Raw genomic sequence first — 25,673 nt, forward strand, 5'->3', positions numbered from 1 at the left:
TTAATCCATTTTGAGTTTTTTTTGTGTATGGTGTTAGGGAGTGTTCTATTTTCATACTTTTACATGCAGCTGTCCAGTTTTCCCAGCACCACTTATTGAAGAGACTGTCTTTTCTCCATTGTATATCCTTGCCTCCTTTGTCATAGATTAGTTGACCACAGGTGTGTGGGTTTATCTCTGGGCTTTCTATCCTGTTCCATTGATCTATATTTCTGTTCTTGTGCCAGTACCACACTAACTTGATTACTGTAGCCCTGTAGTATAGTCTGAAGTCAGGGAGCCTGATTTCTCCAGCTCCATTTTTCTTTCTCAAGATTGCTTTGGCTATTTAGGGTCTTTTGTGTTTCCATACAAATTGTAAAATTTTTTGTTCTAATTGTGTGAAAAATGCCACTGGAAATTTGATGGGGATTACATTGAATCTGTAGATTCCTGTGGGTAATATAGTCATTTTCACAGTGTTGATTCTTCCAATCCAAGATCGTGGTATATCTCTCCATCTGTTGCTGTCATCTTTGATTTCTTTCATCAGTGTTTTATAGTTTTCTGAGTACAGGTCTATTACCTCCTTAGGTAGCTTTACTCCTAGGTATTTTGTTCTTCTTGTTGCAATGGTGAATGGGATTGTTTCCTTAATTTTTCTTTCTGATCTTTCATTGTTAGTGTATAGGAATGCAAGAGATTTCTGTGCATTAATTTTGTATCCTGCAACGTTACCAAATTCATTGATTAGCTCTAGTAGTTTTCTGGTGGCATCTTTAGGATTTTCTGTGTATAGTATCATGTCTTCAGCAAACAGTGACAGCTTTGCTTCTTCTTTTCCAGCTTGTATTCATTTTATTTCTTTCCCTTCTCTGATTGCTGTGGCTAAGACTTCCAAAACTATGTTGAAAAATAGTGGCGAGAGTGCACATCCATGTCCTTTTCCTGATCTTAGAGGAAATGCTTTCAGTTTTTCACCATTGAGAATGTTGTTTGCTGTGGGTTTGTCGCATATGGCCTTTATTATGTTGAGGTAGGTTCCCTCTATGCCCACTTTCTGGAGAGTTTTTATCATGAATGGGTGCTGAATTTTGTCAAAAGCTTTTTCTGCATCTATTGAGATGATCATATGGTTTTTATTCTTCAATTTGTTAATATGGTGTATCACATTGATTGATTTGCATATATTGAAGAATCCTTGCATCCCTGGGATAAATCCCACTTGATCATGGTGTATGATCCTTTTAATGTGTTGTTGGATTCTGTTTGCTAGTATTTTGTTGAGGATTTTTGCATCTATATTCATCAGTGATATTGATCTGTAATTTTCTTTGTTTGTAGTATCTTTGTCTGGTGTTGGTATCAGGGTGATGGTGGCTTCGTTAAATGAGTTTGGGAGTGTTCCCTTCTCTGCAATTTTTTGGAAGAGTTTGAGAAACATGGGTGTTAGCTCTTCTCTAAATGTTTGATAGAATTCACCTGTGAAGCCATCTGGTCCTGGACTTTTATTTGTTGGAAGATTTTTAATCACAGTTTCAATTTCATTACTTGTGATTGGTCTGTTCATATTTTCTATGTCTTCCTGGTTCAGTCCTGGAAGGATGTACTTTTCTAAGAATTTGTCCATTTCTTCCAGGTTGTCCATTTTATAGGCACAGAGTTGCTTGTAGTATTCTCCTATGATGCTTCGTATTCCTTTGGTGTCTGTTGTAACTTCTCCTTTTTCATTTCTAATTTTATTGATTCGAGTCCTCTCCTTCTTTTTCTTGATGCGTCTGGCTAAAGATTTATCAATTTTGTTTATCTTCCCAAAGAACCAGCTTTTAGTTTTATTGATCTTTGCTATTGTTTTCTTTGTTTCTATTTCATTTATTTCTGCTCTGATCTTTATGATTTCTTTCCTTCTCCTAACTTGGGGTTTTGTTTGATCTTCTTTCTCTAGTTCCTTTAGGTGTAAGGTTAAATTGTTTATTTGAGATTTTTCTTGTTTCTTGAGGCAGGATTGTATAGCTATAAACTTCCCTCTTAGAACTGCTTTTGCTGCATCCCATAGGTTTTGGATCGTCTTGTTTTCATTGTCATTTGTCTCTAGGTATTTTTTGATTTTCTCTTTGATTTCTTCAGTGATCTCTTGGTTATTTAGTAACGTATTGCTTAGCCTCTATGTGTTTGTGTTTTTTACATTTTCCCCCCTGTAATTGATTTTTAATCTGATAGCATTGTGGTGGGAAAAGATGCTTGATAAGATTTCAATTTTCTTAAATGTACCGAGGCTTGATTTGTGACCCAAGATGTGATCTATCCTGGAGAATGTTCCATGCTCACTTGAGAAGAAAGTGTAATCTGCTGTTTTTGGATGGAATGTCCTATAAATATCAATTCAATCTATCTGATCGATTGTGTCATTTAAATGTTGTGTTTCCTTATTAGTTTTCTGTCTGGATGATCTGTCCATTGGTGTAAGCAAGGTCTTAAAGTCCCCCACTCTTACTGTGTTACGATCGATTTCCTCTTTTATAGCTGTTAGCAGTTGCCTTATGTATTGAGGTGCTCCTCTATTGGGTGCAGAAATATTTATAATTGTTATAACTTCTTCTTGGATTGATCCCTTGATCATTATGTAGTGTCCTTCCTTATCTCTTGTTCCAGTCTTTATTTTAAAGTCTATTTTATCTGATATGAGTATTGCTACTCCAGCTTTCTTTTGATTTCCATTTGCATGGAATACCTTTTTCCATCCCCTCACTTTCAGTCTGAGTGTGTCTCTAGGTCTGAAGTGGGTCTCTTGTAGACCGCATATATATGGGTCTTGTTTTTGTATCCATTCAGCAAGCCTGTGTCTTTTGTTTGGAGCATTTAATCCATTCACATTTAAGGTAATTACCAATATGTATGTTCCTATTACCATTTTCTTAATTGTTTTGGGTTTGTTTTTTGTAGGTCCTTTTCTTCTCATGCTTTCCCACTTAGAGAAGTTCCTTTAGCATTTTTTGTAGAGCTGGTTTGGTGGCGCTGAATTCTCTTAGCTTTTGTTTGTCTGTAAAGCTTTTGATTTCTCCATCGAATCTGAATGAGATCTTTGCCGGGTAGAGTAATCTTGGTTGTAGGTTCTTCCCTTTCATCACTTTAAATATATCGTGCACTCCCTTCTGGCTTGTAGGGTTTCTGCTGAGAAATCAGCTGTTAACCTTATGGGAGATCTGTTGTATGTTATTTGTTGTTCTCCCTTGTTGCTTTTAATAATTTCTCTTTGTCTTTAATGTTTGTCAGTTTGATTACTGTATGTCTCAGCATGTTTCTCCTTAGGTTTATCCTGCCTGGGACTCTCTGCCCTTCCTGGACCTGTGTGGCTATTTCCTTTCCAGTGTTAGGGAAGTTTTCGACTATAATCTCTTCAAATATTTTCTCGGTCCTTTCTCTCTCTTCTCCTTTTGGGACCCCTAAATGCGAATGCTGGTGCCTTTAATGTTATCCCAGAGGTCTCTTAGGCTATCTTCATTTCTTTTCATTCTTTTCTCTTTATTCTGTTCCACGATAGTGAATTCCACCATTCTGTCTTCCAGGTCACTTATCCGTTCTTCTGCCTCAGTTATTCTGTATTGATTCCTTTTAGTGTAGTTTTCATTTCAGTTACCATATTGTTCATCTCTGTTTGTTTGTTCTTTAATTCTTCTAGGTCTTTGTTAAACATTTCTTGCATCTTCTCGATCTTTGCCTCCATTCTTTTTCTGAGGTCCTGGATCACTTTCACTATCATTATTCTGAATTCCTTTCCTGGAAGTTTGTCTGTCTCCACTTCATTTAGTTGTGTTCCTGGGGTTTTATCTTGTTCCTTCATCTGGTACATAGTTCTCTGCCTTTTCATTTTGTCTGTCTTTCTGTGAATGTGGTTTTTGTTCCACAGGCTGCAGGACTGTAGTTCTTCTTGCTTCTGCTGTCTCCCCCCTGGTGGATGAGGCTATCTAAGAGGCTTTTGCAAGCTTCCTGATGGGCAGGACTGGTGGTGGGTAGAACTGGGTGCTGCTCGTTGGGCAGAGCACAGTAAAAGTTTAATCTGCTTGTCTGCTGATGGGTGGGGCTGAGTTCCTTCCCTGTTGGTTGTTTGGCCTGTGACCCAGCACTGGAGCCTACCCCGCTCTTTGGTGGGGCTAATGGCGGACTCTGGGAGGGGTCACACCAAGTAGTACTTCCCAGAACTTCTGCTGCCAGTGTCCTTGTCCCCACGGTGAGCCACAGCCATGCCCCACCTCTGCAGGAGACCCTCCAACACTAACTGGTAGGTCTGGTTCAGTCTCCTATGGGGTCACTGCTCCTTCCCCATGGGTCCCGATGCACACACTACTTTGTGTGTGCCCTCCAAGTGTGGCGTCTCTGTTTCCCCCAGTCCTGCCAAAGTCCTGCAGTCAAATCCTGCTAGCCTTCAAAGTCTGATTCTCTGGGAATTCCTCCTCCCATTGCCATACCCCCAGGTTGGCAATCCTGAAGTGGGGCTCAGAACCTTCAGTCCAGTGGGTGGACTTCTGTGGTATAATTTTTCTCCAGTTTGTGAGTCACCCACCCAGTGGCTATTGGATTTAATTTTATTGTGATTGTGCCCCGCCTACGGTCTCATTGAGGCTTCTCCTTTGTGTTTGGATATGGGATATCTTTTTTGGTGAGTTTCAGTGTCTTCCTGTCGATGATTGTTCAGCAATTAGTTGTGATTCTGGTGCTCTGGCAAAAGGGAGTGGGCTCATGTCCTTCTACTCCGCCATCTTGAACCAATCCTCCTGGAGAAAATTTTAAGTAATAAATCTCTTAGACTGTGAGCAGAATTAGAAAGTCTACGTAAACTACCATAAGGTAGAGAACTAGGTCTGAGTGTTAAAATCTTTTTGACGGTTTTCCCCCAATGTGAATGGCCCTCTTTATCATTACTCTCAGCTAGACAAAACCTACTAATCTATGGTAGCCTTGGGATAGAACACCCGTTTTCCCCTCAGGATTTTCTGGGATAACTAATGATGCCCCATATTCTTATTTTGATCTGTAGTTTCAGCTCTCCATAGATTGTCAGAAGCTAAAACAGTTGCTTGGCAGAGATCTGCCAGGGGCCTTTCATAGCTCAGGAGATTTAAAACTGATATCAGAGGATATCTAAAGCTTGTGTGCTGCAGACCTGCTACAAAGATTTGTTAAAAGTAGAGGAATTATTTATGCTGGAGGGAAGAATTACAATAGGAACACATAGGGATTTGAGCTAATGAATTCAAAACTGAGTTGAATTTTGTATATTCTAGGAACTTCTATCTCTTAATATAACCCAAAAGCTTTTAAAAAAACAGTAAACTGGAACTATTCCGTGTGCAGCTTGGGCCTGTCAGGGAGAGCTGAAGAGATCTCCTAATTGATTTTCAGTTGTGTGTGGAGTGGGATGGGGGGTGAGGACAGGAAGTGCGGGAGGAGGGGAATATGTTGATCAGGGACAGGCTGTACCTTTAAGCAAGTCCTCTAACTGGAAGATAGTAAAGGCAAGGAAGAATTAGTTACAAGACCAAAACAGTGTTATGTGTTGTGGGCTGGGTGAAGGACTTTTCATTCAAGTTTCCTTCTTAGTTTCCACCTTGACCACAACTTCACCTTCCTCTCTCCAGCCCTCTTTCTACCACACTCCCTGTGGGCTGCCTACCCTCCCCCTCCCCTCCACCATCTTGCCATCTTGGAATTTCAAACGTGGAACACAGCAAACTGTAATACATGAATTTAACTGCAACATCTACATTTGCTAGAGGCTTAACTTATAATATACCTCAAAATTCTTTTTCTTTCTCTACTATCCTCCCAAATTCTTTGTCTCCACCATGGCTTCTTCCTTGCTTTCTGACTCTACTCTGCCTTGTACTGACCTCCTCCCCTTATCTCTACCTCTGTTTCTTGAGTAAAAAAAGAGGGATAGAAAGTGTCAGAGAAGGTGTTAGATGATGGAGTGAGAAAACATGTTTGATGCAGATTCCAGGTAGGATTTACCTTATGTCTATCTTAATGTCTCCTTGATTTGAAAAACTGCACTCTGAATGAAGTGTTTTAATTCTTTTAAGAGAGAGCTAGGTATGTGTGCCATAAGGCTTATTCAATTTAGGGTAATTTTTATAAAGAATAATATAAAACTGGGAATGCAAATTTAAGTTCAAAGGTAGATATTTAATTGACTTCTACTTCCACTTTATATGGAGAATAACCAAAATTTTCCTTCCAAATCATGATAAGAACAACATCATCAACAAAGTGAATGAAATAAATATTATTTTCTAAGATGATAGTGAAGATTAGTAGATATAATAGAGCCTTGATGAACTGAATTCCAGAGAAAAACAAGTGCTGCACAGATGAACAGAGTACCATATAAACTTCTCTACCTGCGGGATGGTTCTTTGTCTGAATGTGGATGGGTGGAGATGTGGGCCTGCCATAGGTAAAGAGACTCCTCAGGGGCACAACAAAAATATTTGAGTTTTCAAGGATCTCATTCAGATTCGATGGAGAAATCAAAAGCTTTAAAGACAAGCAAAAGCTAAGAGAATTCAGCACAACCAAACCAGCTCTACAACAAATGCTAAAGGAACTTCTCTAACTGGGAAACACAAGAGAAGAAAAGAACCTACAAAAACAAACCCAAAACAATTAAGAAAATGGTAATAGGAACATACATATTGATAATTACCTTAAACGTGAATGGATTGAATGCTCCAACCAAAAGACACAGGCTTGCTGAATGGATACAAAAACAAGACCCATATATATGCTGTCTACAAGAGACCCACTTCAGACCTAAGGACACATTCAGACTGAAAGTGAGGGGATGGAAAAAGGTATTCCATGCAAATGGAAATCAAAAGAAAGCTGGAGTAGCAATACTCATATCAGATAAAATAGACTGTAAAATATAGAAGGTTACAAGAGACAAGGAAGGACACTACATAATAATCAAGGGAACAATCCAAGAAGAAGATATAACAATTATATATATATGCACCTCAATACATAAGGCAACTGCTAACAGCTCTAAAAGAGGAAATCGACAGTAACACAAAAATAGTGGAGGATGCTAACACCTCACTTACACCAATGGACAGATCATCCAAAATGAAAATAAATAAGGAAACAGAAGCTTTAAATGACAAAATAGACCAGAGAGATTTAATTGATATTTATAGGACATTCCAACCAAAAACAACATATCACACTTTCTTCTCAGGGGTGCATGGAACATTCTCCAGGATAGATCACATCTTGGGTCACAAATCAAGACTCAGTAAATTTAAGAAAATTGAAATCATATCAAGCATCTTTTCTGACCACAATGCTTTGAGATTAGAAATGAATTACAGGGGAAAAAACGTAAAAATCACAAACACATGGAGGCTAAGCAATACGTTACTAAATAACCAAGAGATCACTGAAGAAATCAAAGAGGAAATCAAAAAATACCTAGAGACAAATGACAATGAAAACAAGACGATCCAAAACCTATGGGATGCAGCAAAAGCAGTTCTAAGAGGGAAGTTTATAGCTATACAATCCTGCCTCAAGAAACAAGAAAAATCTCAAATAAACAATCTAACCTTACAACTAAAGGAACTAGAGAAAGAAGAACAAACAAAACCCCAAGTTAGGAGAAGGAAAGAAATCATAAAGATCAGAGCAGAAATAAATGAAATAGAAACAAAGAAAACAATAGCAAAGATCAATAAAACTAAAAGCTGTTTCTTTGAAAAGATAAACAAAATTGATAAATCATTAGCCAGACGCATCAAGAAAAAGAAGGAGAGGACTCGAATCAATAAAATTAGAAATGAAAAAGGAGAAGTTACAACAGACACCAAAGGAATACAAAGCATCATAGGAGACTACTACAAGCAACTCTATGCCTATAAAATGGACAACCTGGAAGAAATGGACAAATTCTTAGAAAAGTACATCCTTCCAAGACTGAACCAGGAAGACATAGAAAGTACGAACAGACCAATCACAAGTAATGAAATTGAAACTGTGATTAAAAATCTTCCAACAAACAAAAGTCCAGGACCAGATGGCTTCACAGGTGAATTCTATCAAACATTTAGAGAAGAGCTAACACCTATGCTTCTCAAACTCTTCCAAAAAATTGCAGAGGAAGGAACACTCCCAAACTCATTCTACGAAGCCACCATCACCCTGATACCAACACCAGACAAAAATACTACAAAAAAAGAAAATTACAGACCAATATCACTGATGAATATAGATGCAAAAGTCCTCAACAAAATACTAGCAAACAGAATCCAACAACACATTAAGAGGATCATACACCATGATCAAGTGGGATTTATCCCAGGGATGCAAGGATTCTTCAATATATGCAAATCAATCAATGTGATACACCATATTAACAAATTGAAGAATAAAAACCATATGATCATCTCAATAGATGCAGAAAAAGCTTTTGACAAAATTCAGCACCATTTATGATAAAAACTCTCCAGAAAGTGGGCATAGAGGGAACCTACCTCAACATAATAAAGGCCATATATGACAAACCCACAGCAAACATCATTCTCCATGGTGAAAAACTGAAAGCATTTCCCCTAAGATCAGGAACAAGACAAGGATGTCCACTCTCACCACTATGATTCAACATAGTTTTGGAAGTCCTAGCCACGGCAATCAGAGAAGAGAAAGAAATAAAAGGAATACAAATTGGAAAAGAAGAAGTAAAACTGTCACTGTTGGCTGATGACATGATACTATACTTAGAGAATCCTAAAAATGCCAGCAGAAAACTACTAGAGCTAATCCATGAATTTGGTAACGTTGCAGGATACAAAATTAATGCACAGAAATCTCTTGCATTCCTATACACTAATGATGAAAAATCTGAAAGAGAAATTAAGGAAACACTCCCATTTACCACTGCAACAAAAAGAATAAAATACCTAGGAATAAACCTACCTAGGGAGACGAAAGACCTGTATGCAGAAAACTATAAGACACTGATGAAAGGAATTGAAGATGATACCAACAGATGGAGAGCTAAACCATGTTCTTGGATTGGAAGAATCAATATTGTGAAAATGACTATAGTACCCAAAGCAATCTACAGATTCAGTGCAATCCCTATCAAATTACCAATGGCATTTTTTACAGAACTAGAACAAAAAATCTTAAAATTTGTATGGAGACACAAAAGACCCCGAATAGCCAAAGCAGTCTTGAGGGAAAAAAATGGAGCTGGAGGAATCAGACTCTCTGACTTCAGACTATACTATAAAGCTACAGTAATCAAGACAATATGGTACTGGCACAAAAACAGAAACATAGATCAATGGAACAAGATAGAAACCCAGAGATAAACCCACACACCTATGGTCAACTAATCTATGACAAAGGAGGCAAGGATATAAAATGGAGAAAAGACAGTCTCTTCAATAAGTGGTGCTGGGAAAACTGGACAGCTACATGTAAAAGAATGAAATTAGAACACTCCCTAACACCATACACAAGAATAAACTCAAAATGGATTAGAGATCTCAATGTAAGACTGGACACTATAGAACTCTTAGAGGAAAACATAGGAAGAACACTCTTTGACATAAATCACAGCAAGATCTTTTTTTGGGGGGGGGGGTACCAAATTACTTTATTCGAAGGAATGATACTAAGGAAAGGACATGTAGATGTTTTGGTACAACTTACAGAAAAGGTAAAGGTAACCCAAACATGAATGCACTGCCTTGATGACCAGGGAAGTCACTCCTGTGGCTATGGGAAGCCAGCCTAAGGCTTAGCTTTCATTATCACTATTTCCCAGGGTGTGCTTGTCAAAGAGATAATGTGCCATGCCAGATTCGGGGGCCCCCATCGTGCGCAAGTTGGTTACGTGGTCACCCAATTCTTTAATGGATTTCACCTGCTCATTCAGGTAATGAGTCTCAATGAAGTCACACAAATGGGGGTCATTTTTCTCAGTGGCCAATTTGTGCAGTTCCAGTAGTGACTGATTCACACTTTTTCCAAGTGTAGCACACATTCCATTGCATTCAGCCCATTCTCCCAGTCATCACGGTCTGGTTTCTTGATATCCTGAAGGAAGATTCGGCCACCCCATTGGTTCTGCAGCTTCATCAGTTTCTCAGCATGTTCCCTCTCCTCATGAGATTGGTGAAGAAAGTATTTGGCAAAGTTCTTCAATGCCACATCATCGCAGTCAAAATAGTACGACATGGACAGGTAGAAGTAGGAGGCGTAGAGCTCCAGGTTGATCTGGTGATTGATGGCGGCCTCCGAGTCCTGGTGGTAGTTCTGGCGCACCTGCGACGGGGACGCGGTCGTTATGGCGGGCGGCTGAGGTGAGGCGGTGGCGGTGGCTGCGCGGCGCTGTAACGGCGGTGGGGACCTTGGGGCAGTCGGAGGGCGCTGTGAGGTGGTGGCGAGGGCTGGCTCTGAGCGGCCGGCCGGAGCGGGGGACGAGCGCCGGGTTCCGTCCAAGCACTGTTGAAGCAGGAAACCATGGCGACTCTCCACAAGGACTGTCGCAAGATCTTTTTTGATCCACTTCCTAGAGTAATGGAAATAAAAACAAAAATAAACAAATGGGACCTAATGAAACTTCAAAGCTTTTGCACAACAAAGGAAACCATAAACAAGATGAAAAGACAACCCTCAGAATGGGAGAAAAGATTTGCAAACGAATCAATGGACAAAGGATTAATCTCCAAAATATATAAACAGCTCATGCAGCTCAATATTAAAAAAACAAACATCCAATCCAAAAATGGGCAGAAGACCTAAATAGACATTTCTCCAAAGAAGACATACAGATGACCAAGAAGCCCATGAAAAGCTGCTCAACATCACTAATTATTAGAGAAATGCAAATCAAAACTACAATGAGGTATCACCTCACACCTGTTAGAATGGGCATCATCAGAAAATCTACAAACAACAAATGCTGGAGAGGGTGTGGAGAAAAGGAACTCTCTTGCACTGTTGGTGGGAATGTAAATTGATACAGCCTTATGGAGAACAGTATGGAGGTTCCTTAAAAAACTAAAAATAGAACTACCATATGACCCAGCAATCCCAGTACTGGGCATATACCCAAAGAAAACCATAATTCAAAAAGACACTTGTACCCCAACATTCATTGCAGCACTATTTACAATAACCGGGTCATGGAAGCAGCCTAAATGCCCATTGACAGTCGAATGGATAAAGAAGATGTGGTACATATATACAATGGAATATTACTCAGCCATAAAAATGAATGAAATTGGGTCATTCGTTGAGTCGTGGATGGATCTAGAGACTGTCATACAGAGTGAAGTAAGTCAGAAGGAGAAAAACAAATATCGTATATTAGTGCATATATGTGGAACCTAGAAAAATGGTACAGATGCAGTAGTTTGCAGGGCAGAAATTGAGACACAGATGTAGAGAACAAACGTATGGACACCAAGGGGGGAAAGCCGCAGTGGGGTGGGGATGGTGGTGTGCTGAATTGGGCGATTGGGATTAACATGTATACACTGATGCGTATAAAACTGATGACTAATAATAACCTGCTGTATAAAAAAATAAAATAAAATTCAAAAGAAAAAAAGAAGTAAGTTAATTGTGTTTACATTTACGTAATCCATTTGTATTGATGAGCTGTCTCAGTTTTACAGTTGATGTTGCCTTTGAAGGTCTTTGGCTTTTACATTTATGTGTTAATTGTATATCTCACATTTCCTAGCAGAGGTTGGGACCCTCTCTATGATTTCAAATAATACATGGTTTTTAGAAAGATACAATGCCATTGTAAGCTAATAAAATGTTTATAATGACATTGCAGATAGAATAAGAAAAAAATCTGAGTTTAGGTGATACTGAGATGGCAGGAGATATCTAAGTCTAAAAGAGTCCAAACAAAAAATAGATTGCTTAGTCAAATAAATTTGCCCTACTTAAATACCATCAAGAAATCAGCCATGGAGGGGCTGATAAGAAGAGAAAAATCACATATTCTTGTCTTACTTAGATCCCAGAGCACTGCCAAAATTGAATCCAAAAGTGAAACAAAAAACCTTAAACTGAAAGTTAACCTTCTCCTGGCTCAAATATGGGCAAGATAAAAAAGGCAGTAGTGACACAGAAAAATTGAGGAAGGACTAATTAATATAACTAAAGCTGTGCTATAGCACAAGTCCAGTTTGGCTCTACACAATGCCAGTGCCCTCACCTTAACTGCCAAACAGGGCAATGGCTTGCATTCTCTGGAACAATTTTATATTGTTATTTTATACACAATATTCAGAATATAATAAAACATTGTGGTTATGTGATGAAGCAGGAAAGTATGTCTCGTTACCAAGAGAAAAAAATCAATATAAACAGAATTAGAAATTTCCCAGATACTAGAATTAGCAGCTCCAGGACTTAACTATGAAAAATATGTTAAGAAACTTATGGAAAAGATGAATAAAATATTAAAGAGATGAACTATTTGGGGAAAGAAGTGGGAATTTGAAAACAAAAAACTCAAATTTCTACAATTGAAATGTATAACATTTGAAAATAAAATTTCATTGTATGGGCATTAAAATAAGTTGGATAGTATAAAAGAAAGACTCAGTAATTTTAAAGATATATCAATGGAAAATTTCCAAATGAAGAACACAGTGGGAAAAAAGGTAGGAAAAAAATAGAGCATATGCAACTTCTGGGTATTATCAGGCTGTCTAATACATGTGTATTTGGAGTTCTAAAAGGAGAAAAATGAAAGTATGAGGAAGAAAACATGTTTTATGGCCAAAATGTTTAAAAATTTAACAAAAAATATCAATCCACAGATTGCAAAGCTTAACAAATGTCAAGTAACAGGCCCTGAGTAGAATAAAGAAAGCCATATCTAGGCATATCATAGCCAATTTGCTGAAAGCCCAAAAGAAAGAGACAATCTTAAAGCAGAGGGGAGAAAAACACGTTAAGTACAAAGGAATAACTAAGAATGATAGCTGACTTCTCATCAGAAACACTGCAGGCCAAAAGATGGTGGGATGACTCATTCATACAAATATTGGTGAAGATATGGAGCAAATAGAACCCTCATACATTGATGGGGTGGGTGTAAAATGATACACCAACTATGGAAAACCTTTGAGTTTTTTTCGTTTAGTTCAACTTCTATTTATCTATGACCTAGACATTATACTACTAGTTATCTACCTGGAGAAATGAAAATATTTGTCCACAAAACATCTTGTATGACAATGTCTAGTGCCAAAACTGGAAGCAATGATCAATAGGAGAATGTATAAATAAACTCTGATATAATCACATAAGATACAGAGCAGAAACAGAGAAACTGAGACATCTAAGTAACTCCCACTTAGGCCAGCTGAGCCCCAAATGACCTTCAGCTACACGCACATGATAAATGAGTTGTTTTAAACCACTGAGTTTTGGGCTGATGTTATGCAACATTATTGTAGCAATAGCTAACCAATAAACTCAATAGCAAAATGTTACACTAGCTTCATCTACTTGTGCCTATCTTCCTGTTAAGATCCATAATTCACTTCGTTGTTACTTTGCAAACATTAAAGTTGTAGGTATTCTTCCAATAATGAACATTTGTTTCACTAACATCTAAGTTATGCCCTGCTGTTCTGTTTCTATGTCTTCCTGCACACAAGCTAACTTGTTTCAGTGCCAAATCCTAGTGTAATCTTTTTGAAGACATTTTAACTAGCAATGCGATGCAACTTGTACAGAGCCAACGACGCACACAAGAGAAGAGGGGTTGGTGGTGAACAGCTACGATGAAGTTTGTGCCTGCGCAGGCACTGACAACCATGTCACAACTGTTTCTTGGCTGATGGCCATTGTGAAGTATCATCAATTATAGGAAACAGTCCAATTTCAAGATGTTAAAATGTAAAATAAACGTGCTTTTAGAATAAGTGGAAAATGGTACATCTCCAGTCACCACATTCACAGCCTGAGTTGCTGTTGCTGGAGTTTGGTTTCTCTTTCTGGAAGAGGTTCATTCTTTTCAAAATGCCTGATTTTAAGAAAGGTATTAGAGATAACCTTATGTGCCACTTCCATTCCTCTATCTGTTGAATATCTTTTAGCCCCTACTGTATACTTTCTCTTTCAGGTTTGGGATGGCCTCTAACTTTGGACGATTTTGCTCTCTAGTTTTAATTGAGGGATTTGGAATCAGTTTCTGGTGCACATTGCCACTCACCGATGCAGGCAAGAAGAGCTCTTACTCTAGGCTCCAGGAGCAAACACTGCTCTGGTCTTCTGGCCAAGGTCTTCTCTATGGGGCAAGGAGCTGATTGCGCTAAAGCAATGTGTCCACCTAAAGTCCAGGCCCCTTCCCCAATTATACCATGCTTCAAGTACTGAGAGGGTGGCCCATGTAGCTGATGTCTGTAACTCTTGGCCTGAGGAGTGTGCAAGGGGTGTCTGTTTACAAAGGGGTATGTAGATGGAGCTTGATGATGTGGCTGACAAAATGCATGTGCATTAGGCCTCTTGCAGTACAGGTCAGAGACATATGGTGGGAAAGAAGGGGGTGGGCGAGAGGCAAGGGACACAGCCTACTTTCTCTGCCCCACCAGGTTCTAGCATGGAACTGCATGCTAATTCTAAATTCAAGCCTGGCCTTCCAGTTCATTGTAAATGTGTAGGTTTCAAACCAAAGATATAATAAAAATAGAATTAAAAATTAAAATTAAAAAAACTTTTAAGTTTGTTAGCTTGATTTGTATCATTGAAATATTTATGCAGGTGGCATACAGGCCTCTAGTTACGGGCTTCACCCAAATCCCACAAATATTAGGTGCAGGTACACAGATTAGAAACGCTCAAGGACCCCATAAATAGTGGAATCAAAAATTTACTCACACTAAACTCAATGTACAAAAAATTAGCTTTTAATTTTTTTTTTTTTATACCTGATTGTCTGTTTTCCCCTAACCCATATTCACTTAGGTGGCAAAAGATGGAAGCTTTAGAACTGCCATGTGAAGGGAGGTGACTTAGTGTCTTTAAGCAGTGTTGACAAATATAGGTTTGATCACTCTCCTCCCATTCCCTTTTCAGTAATAATAATACTTGTAATATTTATAATAATAATAACTGACATTTTTGAGGACCGTCTGTCAAGTGTTGTGTGAGGATTTTCACGTGTACAAACTCATTAAATCCTCGAACAAAGTGAGGTGGGTATTATTATTATTATTACATCTTAAGGAGTGAAACTAATGTACAGAGAAGTTAATTAACTTGTTCAGATTTACACAGCTAGAAGGTAGAGAAACCAGAAATAAAAAACAAGGTAGAGTGGCTTCAGAATGCGTAGTCTTTCTTTATCGTGGTGCTGTTCTGTGTCTCTCAGGTGAAATCTGTAGGTGCTGTTTCTTGGGACATCATTTTAGCATCCTTTATGAAACCCTCTCAGCCTACAGGAACTTTTCCCACCCCTAGCCAGCCCCACACAAGAAAGAGAAATGAGATGTACACTCTCAATTCATCCATCCAGCTATTTCCTTGCAGACACTGCAATACCATGCCTGTGCCATGCTGGATAAAAAGGATGAGGCATTTTCCTAATGGCCTGTATCCTTCCTGTCTACCCCAGGGAAGCTTTCCCTGATGCTCCTAGCTCTTTCCGTACCCTTCCTGGATGTTTATGTCAGGTCACATCCCCAGAGAAGAAACAAGAACACATGTATCGGACCTCTCTTCATATCAATGCTTCTCTTTCTCTTTTCCAACTTTTCCAGGGTTCAGTGGTATAATGTCTACTTTCTTCTTTTTTCTATCAGTAAGAGACATCCTCTTTCTTTCTCGTTCTTGATATGATATTCACCATCTTGTCTCTTTAAATATATATATAGTGGTAGAACACATATAGCATAAAATTTACCATCTCAATCATTTTTAAGTGTACAGCTCAGGAGTGTTAAGTATATTCACACTGATGTTCAACAAATCTCAGGAATTTTTTCATCTTACAAAACTAAAACTCTGTATACATTAAACAGCAACTCCCTGTTTCTTCCTCCCCTCAGGCACTGGCAAAACACTATTGTACTTTCTGTTTCTATGAATCCAATTACTTTTTTATCTCATATAAGTGGAATCATACAGTATTTGTCTTTTGTGCCTGGCTTATTCACTTAGCATAACGTCCTCAAGGTTTGTCCATGTTGTAGCATATAACAGAATTCCCTTCCTTTTTAATGCTGAATACTATTCCATTAAATGTATAAACCATAGTTTATTCATTCATCCATCAATGGACACTTGGGTTTCTTCCAGCTTTTGACAATTGTGAATAATGCTGGTATAAAAAAGAGTGTTCCCTCTTCTCTTTGAGTACCATAATATTTAAATGATGTTAAAGGAACATGATATGTGGGGGGAGAATAAAATCCACAATCTATTTAGCTGAATACTTTCAAAATATTATTCTTGTTACATCTTGTGTCCTATCTCCTTAGTGCTTTGATCTCAGAACTCTTAAGAGCTTTGATCTCAGAGACACAGAAATAAGTTGTCAAAAAGACCCACTCAGTTTTCAAGGATATTAGTGCATACATGAGAAAGAATGGTATCTGTCAATTCTTCCCACAGAGAAATATCATTTTAACATTAAAAACGCAAGTCAATAGAAGAACCAATTACATTTGATGCTGGAGACATTGTTTTAAACTTCTTCTTACAGCAGGAAATAATTGGGAATTCAACCCTGAACAACCCCATCTCTTGAAAATATTGTTAGAGGAAAACTGCTGCCAAATCCAATCAAACCTATTTTCCTTGCCATTGATATGGCAGCTACAAAGTGAATGGAAACCACGGAAACACCTACATGCATGCACTGTGAGAGCTCCACTGGGCCCCTATTTCAATTTCCACATCTCTGCTTGGGTTGAAGCAATCATGGCCATTGACATGTCGAATATGTGCTTTTCTTATTGAGAAGGAAAAAAAAAAATCAAGGCTGCTGTATCAGCTTCACAGTAAAAATAAAGTGGCCAAACTCTTTCTTTTGAACAGAGCAGCAATAACCAGAAGCGTATCCTTCTGTAGTATAAAGCTATGTATATTTTTAATTATAATTCACCCTTTGCCAATAAAAGTTTAACACAGCTGAGAAAATTTTAAGAAGTTTTTGTTTTTTATTTTACTTTTAACAAGTTAGTTTCATACTTTCCATAAATTTCTGAATGTTTCCAATGGAAAGATACTTAGATCCATCCTTATTTTATGTTATAAAGTATCTAAGGTATTAAGCTGAGATCCTTTCAGCTCCTAAACCACAGTTTTGTAATTTGTTAAGTTCTAATCAAAGCATATTAAACTTCTGGTAAGCTGAATATCAGCTTCAAAAGAAAGAAACCATTACATTTTTTAACATAAGTTTCAAAGCATTACAGATTAGGCTAAGTGTGTGTGTTTGTTTCATCATCCCCTACAGTAGTTTCCCATCACTCTCAGTAAACTAAGTCCAAATCTGGAACCACGGCTCTCATAATTCTACCTGATCTGGCCCAAATTTACCTAATTTTATTTTCCTTCATATCCCTCTGGGATCTACTCTCCTACAGCCCCACAGATGCTTCCTTTTGTTTGAACAGACTAAACTGACTTCTCTCACACCAGGATAGGCTGTTATTCTATAATAATGAATTAACTCCAAAAATCTCAAATTCTTAAAACCTGAAGGCTTTGTCTTCTTGGTTCCATCATTTTTATTAAGAGAGCCAAGGGTGAGAAAGGACTCAGTAGTTTTTTTTCTTTGTTTTGTTTTTATTTGGTTTATTTGTTTTAGATTAAGGGATTTCTTAAGATTAGACATTATATTTCTTTATATCCACCTTTTGATTTGGTCTTTCCTTAGGTACCAATAAAACAGCTGTTTATAATGAGAGTTCTCTAAAATTTACCAGATTAGAAGTTTTTCTAATTTTAAAGGATCCATCATCTGGCCATTGATGACTGACATCTTTATTTTAATTCTTGTTTTATATTGGAGTGTAGTTGATTAACAATGTTGTGTTAGTTTCAGGTGTACAGCAGAGTGATTCAGTTATACATATACATGTATCCTATTTCAAATTCTTTTCCCATTTAGGTTATTACAGAGTGTTGAGCAGAGTTCCCTGTGCTGTACAGTAGGTCCTTGTTAGTTATCTATTTTTTTAATTTTTATTGAAGTATAGTTGATTTACAATGTTGTGTTACTTTGGTTATCTATTTTAAATATAGTAGTGTGTACATGTCAGTCCCAAACTCCCAATTTATCCCTCACCCCACCTTTCCCTTTTGGTGACCATAAGTTTGTTTTCCAAGTGTGTGAGTCTTTCTGTTTTGTGAACAAGTGAATTTGTATCACTTTTTTTTAGATTCCGCATATAAGCAATATCATATGATATTTGTCTTTCACTGTCTGACTTACTTCACTTAGTATGATAGTCTCCAGATGCATTCATGTTGCTGCAAATAGCATTATTTCATCTTTTAATGGCTGAGTAATGTTCCATTGTATATATGTACCACATCTTCTTTATCCATTCATCTATCAGTGGACATTTAGGTTGCTCCCATGTCTTGGCTATTGTAAACAGTGCTGCAATGAGCATTGGGGTTCATGTATTCTTTTGAACCACGATTTTCTCTGAATATACGCCCAGGAGTGGGATTGCTGGATCATATGGTAGCTCTATTTTTAGTTTCTTAGGAACCTCCATACTGTTCTCCATAGTGGCTGTAACCAATTTACATTCCCACCAACAGTGTAGGAGGGTTCCCTCTTCTCCACACCCTCTCCAGCATTTGTTGTTTCTAGATTTTTTTGATGATGGCCATTCTGACTGGTGTGTGGTGATACCTCATTGGAGTTTTGATTTGCATTTCTCTAATAATTAGCAATGTTGAGCATCTTTTCATGTGCCTCTGAGCCATCTGTATGTCTTCTTTGGAGAAATGTCTAGTTAGGTCTGGTGCCCATTTTTTGATTGGATTGTTTGTTTTTTTGATATTGAGCCACATGTGATGTTTGTAAATTTGGGAGATTGATCCCTTGTTGGTAACATCATTTGCAAATATTTTCTCCCATTCTGTTGGTTGTCTTTTCATTTTGTTTATGGTTTCCTTTGCTGTATGAAAGCTTTTGAGTTTAATTAGGTCCCATTTATTTATTTTTGTTTTTATTTCCATTACTCTAGGAGACCGAGTGAAAAAAAATATTGCTGCAATTGATATCATAGAGTGTTTTGCCTATATTTTCCTCTAAGAGTTTCATAGTATCCAGTCTTTTTTTTTTTTACATGCAGCTGTTCAGTTTTCCCAGCACCCTTTATTGAAGAGACTGTCTTTTCTCCATTATATAGTCTTGCCTCCTTTGTCATAGATTAATTGACCATAGGGGCAAGGGTATATTTCTGGGCTTTCTACCCTCTTCCATTGATCTATATTTCTGTTTTTGTGTCAGTACCATATTGTTTCGATGACTGTAGCTTTGTAGTATAGTTGGAAGTCAGGGAGTCTGATTCCTCCAGCTCCGTTTTTCTTTCTCAAGATTGCTTTGGTTATTTGAGGTCATTTGTGTCTCTATACAAATTTTAAGATATTTGGTTCTAGTTCTGTGAAAAAAGCCATGGTAATTTGATAGGGATTATATTGAATCTCTAGATTGCCTTGGGTGGTATAGTCATTTTGACAATATTGATTCTTCCAGTCCAAGAACTTGGTATATCGTTCCATCTGTTTCTGTTAACTTCATTTTCTTTCATCAGTATCTTATAGTTTTCTGAGTACAGGGTTTTTGCCTCCTTAGGTAGGTTTATTGCTAGGTATTTTATTCTTTTTGATATGGTGGTGAATGGGATTGTTTCTTTAATTTCTCTTTCTGATTTTTTGTTGTTAGTGTATAGAAATGCAACAGATTTCTGTGTATTTATTTGTAGCCTGCAACTTTACTGAATTCATTGATGAGCTCTAGGAGTTTTCCAGTAGCATCTTTAGGATTTTCTATGTATACTATCATGTCATCTACAAATCTTTTCCAATTTAGATTCCTTTTATTTCTTTTTCTTATCTGATTGCCATGGCTAAAACTTCCAAAACTATGTTAAATAAAAGTGGCGAGAGTGGACATCCTTGTCTTATTCCTGATCTTAGAGGAAATGCTCTCAGCTTTTCACCATTGAGTATGATGTTAGCTATACGTTTGTCATATATAGCCTTTATTATGTTGAGGTAGGTTCCCTCTATGCCCACTTTGTGGAGAGTTTTTATCATAAATGGGTGCTGAATTTTGTCAAAAGGCTTTTTCTGCATCTATTGAGATGATCATATGGTTTTTATTCTTCAATTCGTTAATATGATGTATCACATTGATTGATTTGCATATATTGAAGAATCCTTGCATCCCTGTGATAAATCCCACTTGATCATGGTGTATGATCCTTTTAATGTGTTGTTGGATTCTGTTTGCTAGTATTTTGTTGAGGATTTTTGCATCTATGTTCATCAGTGATATTGGCCTGTAATTTTCTTTTTTTGTGGTATCTTTTTCTGGTTTTGGCATCAGGTTGATAGTGGCCTCATAGAATGAGTTTGAGAGTGTTCGTTCCTCTGCAATTTTTTGGAAGAGTTTGAGAAGGATAGGTGATAACTCTTCCCTAAATGTTTGATAGAATTTGCCTGTGAAGCCATCTGGTATTGGACTTTGGTTTGTTGGGAGTTTTTAAATCACAGTTTCAACTTCAGTGTTTGTGATTGGTCTGTTCATATTTTTTATTTCCTCCTGGTTCAGTCTTGGAAGTGTACGTTTCTAAGAATTTGTCCATTTCTTCTAGGATATCCATTTTATTGGCATATAGTTGCTTATAGTAGTCTCTCATGATCCTTTGTATTTCTGTGGTTTCAGTTGTAACTTCTCCTTTTTCCTTTCTAATTTTATAGATGTGAGCCCTCTCTCTCTTTTTCTTGATAAGTCTTGCTAAAGGTTTATCAATTTTATTTATCTTTTCAAAGAACCAACTTTTAGTTTCATAGATTTTTTCTATTGTTTTCTTTTTCTCTATGTCATTTATTTCTGCTCTGATTTTTATGATTTTGTTTCTTCTACTAACTTTGCGGCTTGTTTGTTCTTCTTTCTCTAGTTGCTTTAGGTATAAGGTTAGCTTGTTTGAGATTTTTCTTGTTTCCTGAGGTAGGATTGTATTGTTATAAACTTCCCTCTTAGAAATGCTTTTGCTGCATCCCATAGATTTTGGATCATCTTGCTTTTGTTTTCATTTGTCCCTAGGTATTTTTTTATTTCCTCTGATTTCTTCAGTGATCCATTGGCTGTTCAGTGGCATATTGTTTAGCCTCCACGTGTTTGTGTTTTATTTACAGTTTTTTTCTTGTAGTTGATTTCTAATCTCATATCATTGTGCTTGGAAAAGATGCTTGATATGATTTCAGTTTTCTTAAATTTACTGAGGCTCTCTTTGCAGCCCAGCATGTGATCTATCCTGGAGAATGTTCCATGTGCACTTGAGAAAAAAAGTGTATTCTGCTGCTTTCAGACAAAATGACCTGTAACTAACAGTTAAGTCCATCTTGTCTAATGTGTCATTTAAGGCCTGTATTTCCTTATTGATTTTCTGTCTGGATGATCTGTCCATTGATGAAAGTGGGGTGTTAAAGTCCCCCACTATTATTGTGGTACTGCCTTCTCTTTTTATGGCTGTTAGTATTTGCCTTATATGTTGAGGTGCTCCTATGTTGGGTGCATATATATTTACAAATGTTTTATCTTCTTCTTGGATTGATCCCTTGATCATTATGTAGTGTCCTTCTTTGTCTCTTCTAACAGTCTTTATTTTAAAGTCTATTTTCCCTGATATGAGTATTGCTACTCCAGCTTTGTTTTGATTTCCATTTTCATGGAATACCTTTTTTCATTTCCTCACTTTCAGTCTATATGTGTCCCTAGAGCTGAAGGGGGTCTCTTGTAGGCAGCACATATATGGGTCTTGTTTTTGTATCCGTTCAGCCAGTCTGTGTGCTTTGGTTGGAGCATTTAATCTGTTTACATTTAATTTAATTATTGATATATATGTTCTTATTGCCATTTTGTTAATTGTTTGGGATTTGTTTTTGTAGGCCTTTTTTCTTCCCTCCCTCTTTTATTCTTTTCCCATGTGAGTTGATGACTAACTTCAGTGTTATGTTTGGATTCCCTTTTCTTTTTATGTGTGTATCTATTGTAGCTTTTCAGTTTGTGTTTACCATGAGGTTTTGACATAGCAGTCTATATACAAACAAGATTGTTTTAAGTCGCTGGTCTTTTAATTTCAAATGCATTTCCAATATCCTGCATTTGTGCTCTCCTCTTCTCACAATTGCTGGTTTTGGTATCATATTTGTGTTTGGATGATTTCCTACCTTTATGTTTGCCTTTACTGCTGAGCTTTTCCATTCATAAGTTTCTTGTTTCTAGTTGTGGCCTTTTCTTTTTTCCTAGAGAAATTCCTTTAGCATTTGTTGCACAGCTGGTCTGGTGGTGCTGAATTTTCTTAACTTTTGCTTGTTTGTAAGGTTTTGATTTCTCCATTGAATCTCAATGAGAGCCTTGTTGGGTAGAGTATTCTTGGTTGTAGGTTCTTCTCTTTCATCACCTTAAATATTTGGTGCCACTCCCTTATGGCCTGCAGAGTTTCTGATGAGAAATCAGCGGATAACTTTATGGGAGTTCCCTTGTAGGTTATTTGTTGCTTTTTCCGTCTTGCTTTTAATATTTTTTCTTTATCTTTAGTTTTTGTCAGCTTGATTACTATGTGTCTCAGCATGTTCCTCCTTGGATTATCCTGCCTGGGACTCTCTGTCCTTCCTGGAGTTGGGTGACTGTTTCCTTTCCCATATTAGGGAAGTTTTCAGCTATTATCTCTTCAAGTATTTTCTCAGTTGCTTACTCTTTCTCTTTTCCTTCTGGAATCCCTATAATGCAAATGTTGGTGTACTGAATGTTGCCCCAGAGGTCTCTTAGACTGTCCTCATGTCTTTTCATTCTTTTTTCTTTATTCCATTCCGCAGCAGTGATTTCCACCATTCTGTCTTCCAGCTTACTTATCCATTCTTCTGCCTTAGTTATTCTGCTATTGATTCCTTCTAGTGTATTTTTCATTTCAATTATTGTATTGTCCATTTCTGCTTGTTTCTTCTTTAGTTATTCGAGGTCTTTGTTAAACATTTCTTGTATCTTCTGATCTGTGCCTCCATTCTTTTTCCGAGATCTTGGATCATCTTAAGTATCAATACTCTGAATTCTTTTTTCAGTAGATTGCCTATCTCCACTTCACTTAGTTGTTCTTCTGGGGTTTTATTTTATTCCTTCGTCTGGGACATATTCCCCTGCTGTCTCATTTTGTCTAACTTTCTGTGATTGCAGTTTTCCATTCCCCAGGCTGCAGAGTTGTAGTTCTCCTTGCTTCTGCTGTCTGCCCCCTGGTAGATGAGCAGCTTGTGCAGGCTTCCTGGTGGGAGGGACTGGCACATGCCCACTGGTGGGTGGAGCTGGGTCTTGTCCCTCTGCTGGGCAGTGCCATGTCAGGGGCTGTGTTTATCAGGCAGCTGTTCAGGAAGACTTTTAGCATCCTGTTTGCTGATGCATGGGGCTGTGTTCTCACTCTGTTTTGCCTGTGGGATCCCCGCACTGGAGCCTACAGGCTGTTGGGTGGGACCAGGTCGTGGTGAGAAAATGGCGGCCTCCAAGAGGGCTCACACCAATGAGTACTCACCAGAATTGCCACTGCCAGTGTCCTTGTCATTGCAGTGAGCCTCAGCAGCTCCCCACCTCCACAGGAGACCCTCCAATACTAGGTGGTAAGTCTGGTCCAGTCTCTTATGAGGTCACCCTTTTTTTCCCCTGGGTCCTGATGTGCATGAGACACTGTGTGCACCCTCCAAGAGTGGAGTTTCTGTTTCACCCAGTCCTCTGGAATTCCTATGATTAAACACCACTGGGCTTCTAAGCCAGATTCTCTGAAGGCTCCTCCTCCCATTGCCAGACCCCCAGGCTGGGGAGCCTGATGTGGGGCTCAGAACTTTCAATCCTGTGGGAGAACTTCTGTGATATAATTGTTTTCCAGTTTGTGGGTTGCCCACCTGGCATGTATGAGATTTGATTTTATTGTGATTGCACCCCACCTACCATCTCGTTGTAGCTTCTTCTTTGTCTTTGGATGTAGGGTATCTTTTTTGGTAGGTTCCAACATTTTTATGTCAGTGGTTGTTCAGCAGTTAATTGTGGTTTTGGTGTTTCCATAAGAAGGAGAGTACTCAATATCTTGAACATTGTTAACTATTGTTCTGAAGGGGGATAAAAGAAGCACTGTAAATTTTCAAGCCAATTACTACATGCTTCAGCCCAGAAATGACACACATCATTTTCTTTCACAATCCGTTGGCCAGAATTTGCCATATGACCCACCACAAGACAACTGTGACACAAAAGTACAGTGATGCTATGTGCCTGGAAGGGGGAAGAAGCAGAAATATTTAGCAAAAAGCATGAATGACTACCCCAGGAATTTTGCATTTGCTATTAACACTGCCTGGAATGCTCTTCCCCCCAGAAATTCAGATACCTCACTCTCTCTTCAATTTTGCTGAAATCCCTTGAAGGATCATCCCTAACGTCCCTTCCTAAAACAGTCCTTCCCTCCTCACTGTCTCCTTTGTTTTTATCCCTCACTTATCCCTATCTAAAACTATATCATATTTTGATACTGGTTTTATGCACACAGACACACATATTATTTTTAATATGTAGAATGCTATATTTTCTGTCATGTTCATTGATTCTTTTATATAACCCCAGTGCCTAAAAGAGTATCTGGAACTCAGAAGGAAGTCAATAAATGTTAGTTGAATGAATGAATAAATGAAGGCATATATCAGATTGGTAATTAGCTGTTTAGGCTGTCTATCTCTCCATCTATATCTATGTGTTGAAATGTCTGTTTCATATCAGTGTTGCAAGGATGTAAATTTAGTTTTATACAACATTTTAATTTAAAGAGAAAAGTTAGTTTCTGAAGTTTTATAAATTGGATCTTCTTCAATAGGCCTCCTCTACTGGTTATCTTGGGGCAGGGCAAAGATGAAGCTCAGTTTAACTTAGTTTAAAAATTATCCAAATCTAGGAAATCAAGAGAGCATTTAAATATTAACTGGTTTCTTTTGGATAACTGCTTTGCATTATAGCTCCCCCCCACCCCTGATTCTCTTTTCCAAGATGGTGTTTGAATATGTGGAGGAGAGAGGTATGACCTATGTAAGGCCGTAGAGGGAAGACTGGGTCCTTAAATCTTCCCAATGTCCTCTGGATCCTCTGTGGCTTCCACTGTAGAATGGATGAACTGGTGTGCTTTCTGTACTAATGTTCCCTGATGTTGATTTAATCCTCTCTAGCAATTTGGGCTTAGTGTGCTAACTCCAGATACCTGGCTTCCCATCTCCACCCCATGATTGCATGTGTCATTGGAAATGGCTGCATACAACACCTCTCCCTTCAACTTACTGACTTACCAGTTCCCCAGCAGTGCAGGAGTTAATGCTTCTAACCTGATGTGTGCAGGCTCTTTATCTATCTGGATGTCTATAACCACCTCCAT

The 25,673-nt window shown here is 38.0% G+C and overlaps 1 pseudogene; it reads right to left on the reverse strand.

Annotated features, from left to right (window-relative positions):
* Positions 1 to 9,697: 9,697 nt before the first annotated feature.
* LOC137758894 (ferritin heavy chain pseudogene) lies at positions 9,698 to 25,673 on the reverse strand (annotated as a pseudogene).

This window comes from Eschrichtius robustus, chromosome 2, assembly GCF_028021215.1.
Source record: "Eschrichtius robustus isolate mEscRob2 chromosome 2, mEscRob2.pri, whole genome shotgun sequence".
NCBI classification, from domain to species: Eukaryota; Metazoa; Chordata; class Mammalia; order Artiodactyla; family Eschrichtiidae; genus Eschrichtius; species Eschrichtius robustus.